Source organism: Sander lucioperca, chromosome 22 (assembly GCF_008315115.2).
Source record: "Sander lucioperca isolate FBNREF2018 chromosome 22, SLUC_FBN_1.2, whole genome shotgun sequence".
NCBI lineage: Eukaryota > Metazoa > Chordata > Actinopteri > Perciformes > Percidae > Sander > Sander lucioperca.
In genome coordinates this window covers 9,729,177-9,734,531 of record NC_050194.1, presented here as the reverse complement: position 1 = coordinate 9,734,531, position 5,355 = coordinate 9,729,177, and the positions used below count along the sequence as shown (strand labels likewise).

At 40.8% G+C, this 5,355-nt stretch overlaps 1 long non-coding RNA gene across 1 annotated transcript; it reads left to right on the top strand.

Annotated features, from left to right (window-relative positions):
* The first annotated feature begins 2,017 nt into the window (after positions 1–2,017).
* Positions 2,018–5,052, top strand: LOC118494271. Its single transcript, XR_004896395.1, has 3 exons — positions 2,018–2,262; positions 4,096–4,101; positions 5,042–5,052. It is a non-coding gene; the product is annotated as an uncharacterized LOC118494271 (long non-coding RNA).
* Positions 5,053–5,355: the final 303 nt, after the last annotated feature.

Genomic DNA, 5,355 nt, shown 5'->3' with positions numbered 1-5,355 from the left:
TAATAGGCATGTGTGTTAGTGTCGGCCGCTGTCCATTTCCTAAGGTTCTGAAATGCAAACATTTTTTGACAACTTTTTTTTTAAAGGGCGTGCGCCCGTGAGCACCCATGAAGTGGAAGGTCAAGGATATAGACTAGTGTTAAGGTACCAACTCTCAAAATAAAGAGTTAAATTAACACCCTGTAGTGTGGACCCATATAGACACTTCAAAAGTGTTGAAATGGTATCTGACAGTGTTAATGTTGAGTGTGCTGATTTTGCTGTGTAGGTGCTCTCCTTGCAGTCTGTTCCTTTGGTCAGCCTTCAACTGCAATCAGAGAAAGAATAAAGAGTTAAGCTGGAGGCAAAGAGTATTATGCATAGCATGTAGTAACACAGTCATACAATCAATGCTCCAATCAGCACATTATGACTGAAAGAGGCCCATTCTTGCGGCACCCGGTGCAGTGGCCTTTGGTTCCTGGAGGAGCTGCTTTTCTAGTGTCATTAGGAGAGCAAACTTTCTCTCTTCATTTGCTCTTGTGGCTTGAGGTCCAATCACTCAAAGTTTCCAAAAGGCTGAGGTGTTTAAACCTGCAGACCAGGCTGTCCTGAAGATCAGCAATGTAGGCATGCTCATTACCAGGCAAAGATTAGACAGTTACAATATAAGGCATACTAGGGGGAAAACCAGCTTAAAGCAATTTAAATATGAATATCTTGCTTTCTTCCTGGACCTTGTTCAGAGTTGCTCTGGGGTCATCTATGTTCTGGTGTAGCTTTCCTAAATAAGAACCAGGGGTAGCCACAGTCACAAGGACCTAAAGCAAGATTGTTTCTGTCTTTTTTATTTTGTTTTGCTTGGAACTTACATAATGTCAATATTGAGTGGAATAATATTTAAATTATTGATAACTGTGCTTTGAAATGCACAATATTTCTATATAGCTGTTGGCATATCTGCTGTTCGATAGCCAGAAAGGTTGACTTGCTCCGTTTGGAGGGCACATCCACTTGCAGCTATACAGCTGCCACAAATCGATACATTTCTGTCTATTTATTTTTGTATTTGTATCTGATATTTTGAAATGTACGGTATTTTGAGATAGTGGTTGGCATACCTGCTGTTCAATAGCCGAGAAGCTTTCTTTGGAAGATCTTTGAGAGCCTTGACAAGTGGGGCGGCACTATAAACAGCTGCCATATATCGATACATTTCTGTCTCTTTTTGTTTTTATCTGCTTTTTGCTTGAATCTTAAATCATTTCAATTTCGATTTGAAAGATATTTAAATTATTGATGACTCTACTTTAAAATGTACACTATTTTCAGATAGCTGTTGGCATATCAGCTGTTCAATAGCCAAGAAACTTGCCTGGACAGGTAGGCCAGGACATCCACTTGCCTATAAACAGCTGCCACAAATCGATACGTAGCGCAAAACCTGTACAGCCCTTCTACCAGCGGGCACTAGTTTACCCCCACCTCCTCAGCTAATGCTGCCAACACAGTTCTGTCATGAATTAGTGATGGTCTGGTGCTGGGACAGCCAGCCAGTGTCTTTGGCCTCCTAAAGCACAAATAAAAGAGATAAAAATAAAGTTAGATTGATTAAGTCCAGGCCATTCTAAAGTTTTACTACAGATATAATCTTACTTGATTAGATTGACATTCCTTTCCAGTCAAATCACAAAGACCTAATGTTCCACTTCAAGGACAGGGGTCCAGTTGCAGCTATTTTTGAAATAAATGTGATGCTACTGCAGATGCTCTTCAAATGTATCCGTGTACTGAATGTATCTTTGCATGCCAGTTGCAGGCGGTGTAGATAGATAGACAGATAGATACTTTATTGATCCCCAAGGGGAAATTCAAGGTCCCAGTAGCTTAAAGACATCACACACAACATACACATACATCATAACCGGATGATAAAATAACAAATAAAAAACAAACAAATCCACATGAATAATATGGACAATAAAAAAAAATACTAAATAAACTAAATAAAAAATCCACATGAATGTACTAAGGGATGTACTGTATAAGCATGAGACACTTGCAGTGACAGGGCAATTATATTGTGCATAAGGTGCTCTGTGGTAAGGTTGCTCTTTGAGAGTGTGTGTCATGGTGGTAGTACAAATAAGTCCAGTAGTGCAAGGATAAAGGGAGGGGTTGTGCATATGGGCTAATAATATAGCCAGTAAACAGTGTAAACAGTGTAAGCAGTAAACAGTGGGCCAGTGGACAGTCAGTACATAACTATTGTTATAGGAGGTAGTATGCAGCACATCCAACAGACACCATCCATGGGAATGCATCCTGCAGCTGTTTGCCAAAACCATAGAGCTCAACAGTGTGGTTCCGGAAGTATATTCCCATTCAGTTTCTCCATAAGGATTTTGATTATTAGCCATAATGTCTAAACCAGGCGTGTCAAACTCAACTTTACCAAGGGCCACACTGGAAAATGAGAATCACATCGAGGGCCAGACATGTATAGTTTATTAACATGCTTTTATTTAATTGAAAAAGTCAAATATCTTTGACTGTACCTATGCATGACGCATATTTTCAGATTTGTTGCATTTTCAGCATTTTAGTAGCTGTTTTTTGACATTGTTGCCGCTTTTTTTCGACTTTTGTCGCTTTAAATTTGTTTCGCTTTCTTTCGACTTTTGTCACATTTTTGTTGACATGAAGCCCTACAAAAAGTCAGCCAAAAAGTTCCTTAGCCATGATAGAATTTAGCAAATCAAGCAAAACAAAGATTACATTTTTAAAAGCAGTTTGAAAAACAGTTTCCCTCCTTTTTGGTTTGAACCTGCAAAGATCTTTGCAATCAACCTTGTTTTAAGAAAAACATGTTTTATTTGCAATGTCAAGGAGAAAAACTACAATACCCACAATTCTATGCGTAACAGTGATGTCTCCAATTGGTGGCATACGCTGTTATGATGAAAATATTTACCGCACCCGCAAACGACTATAGCAAGCTGCTACCATTAAAGTCTATGATAGTTTCTACACAGTCATGTACCTTTGCCTTTTTTGCCATTTTCAAAGTGTTCTTTTGTGCAGAATCAAATGTGTTATGGTCACGATTCATCTCATTGCTGTTGGCTTTAGCCTGGTTGACACCAGACCCTTCTCAGTTGTAACTGAGAGTGGGTCTGGGCAAGCTTCATTAACGGCTCATTTCCAAAGGGGCGTCACCAACGGACGCCGCTCAAATGCCTCTGGGCGCAATGGGATAGTCCTTCAACCAATCAGACCAACGATCCGGGTGACGTAGCAGCGACAGCGGCATCAACGGGTTGCTGCGCTTCGGTGACCGTCATTTTGAATGTAAACAAAAAGCTGCTTGCCGTTGCTGCGCTATCATCATCGTGTAAAACCCGCCTCAACGGTTGTGATTGGTGCCTCGATTCTGAAAAATTGGAAATGGGCTTGAATGGGCTCTTGGCCAGACTGACTTGCAGAGCAAATCTCAAATTTGCCAGAAGATGGTCAGGGTTTTCCCAGGCTAGGTTGGCTTGGTTCCAGGCTTAAAATCTCTTTATATAAGCCTTTTATAAAACATCAATGGAGATATTGAGCGGGGAAAATCACTTCTGGAACCAGAGCCGTTTAAATGTTGAGCTCTATTATGCCATCCACTTAAATTGGCTTTGTCATTGCTGTGTTCATACCAGTCATCACAGCTGCTCCATCAGAATCAGAATCAGAATCAGAAAAGCTTTATTGCCAAGTACGTTTTTTACACATACAAGGAATTTGTTTTGGTGTTGTAGGTGCATGTCACACATTCTCTAAAATAAGTTTACAACAAGGTTAACAAACAGGTTAAACAGAACAAACAATATAAGTATAAATATATGTATGTATATATATATATATATACACACAGAATGTATTAAAAATAAGAGAGTAAGAATTAAGATAAAAAGAGCAGAACAGTAGATTAAGTACAGTGGCATGTAGTGCCAAAGGTGGGGTGTGGAGAAAGTCAGGGTGGGTACTGGGCCTTGTTAATAAGGCTAGTGGCGGAGGGGAAAAAACTGTCCTTGTGTCGTGAGGTTTTGGTCCTGATGGACATCAGCCTCCTGCCAGAGGGAAGTGGCTCAAAGAGTTTGTTGCCAGGGTGGGAGGGGTTGAATTTCTTCAGCTGCCGCAGGAAGTACATCCTCTGTTGTGCTTTCTTGACGAGGGAGCTGATGTTAAGGTCCCACTTGAGGTCCTGGGAGAGAGGGTGATTCGGGCAGGTGGGGCTGAATTCTTCCTGAAGTCCACAACCATCTCCACTGTCTTTAGAGCATTGAGCTCTAGGTTGTTTTGCTTGCACCACTTCACCAGGTGGTCAGCCTCCAATCTGTAAGCGGACTCGTCACCATCAGAGATGAGACCAATGAGGGAGGTGTCGTCCGCGAACTTCAGAAGCTTGACAGACTGGTGACTGGAGGTGCAGCTGTTGGTGTACAGGGAGAAGAGCAATCAGTCCCCAACCCAAACAGTTTGCGTGTCGGGATGCTCTTTTTTGGAACACCCCCTTAATTGCAGAAACTATAGTGTTTGCCCTCCAATCTGGCACCATGACGAAGTCTCCAAAGTTCACCCTCTTGCTTCATATATCTGAAAATGATAAAAGCAATTTATAAAAGACTATTTAATTAGGGATCACTGCAATACCACAGTTGATAATTACCCACACTTTTCTTCGTACCTGACATGCAGACCCATCCACCCACTGGAACATCTGTGCTCTCATTAGCCTCAATGCCCATATTAGCCTGTATTGATTTAAGGATGGGTTCCTCCACCACCCACACAGAGGGACCTCTAGCGTTTCATCGATTATGAAAAGAGACCTGTTTTTTTGTGCTTTTTTTCCCCATTGATAAGTGATGTGTTATTTTGGCAATGAAAAATGAAAAAAAAATATAGTAAAAGCACAGAATTGTATGGAACCTTTTACCTTGAGCTTTTTAAAGTAATCACAACTAAGTAGTTATGCCAGGTCCAATAACACTGGATAATTTGTGTGTTCTTGTTTTGTGAGGTGGTAGAGAGGTTTTAAGGCTCCCGTGGCAGCTTTTTGCAACAGACTTAAAGGCAAACAAAACTGAGAAACCTGTGTGCATTGTAATTTGTAAAACACATAAATAGAAACATATAAAAATATTTTTCCTTTGAAGTTAATCTTGATGAAAAATCAAAACAATTAGCTGATGCGTTAAGGGTGGTAACTCACCTGGTTGAGCGTGCCGGAGGCCCTTGCTGCATCTGCTGCTGGTTCAGTTTGGTCTTTGTAAATTATAGAGTGTGATCTAGACCTACTCTATCTGTAAAGTGTCCTGAGATAACTCCTGTTGT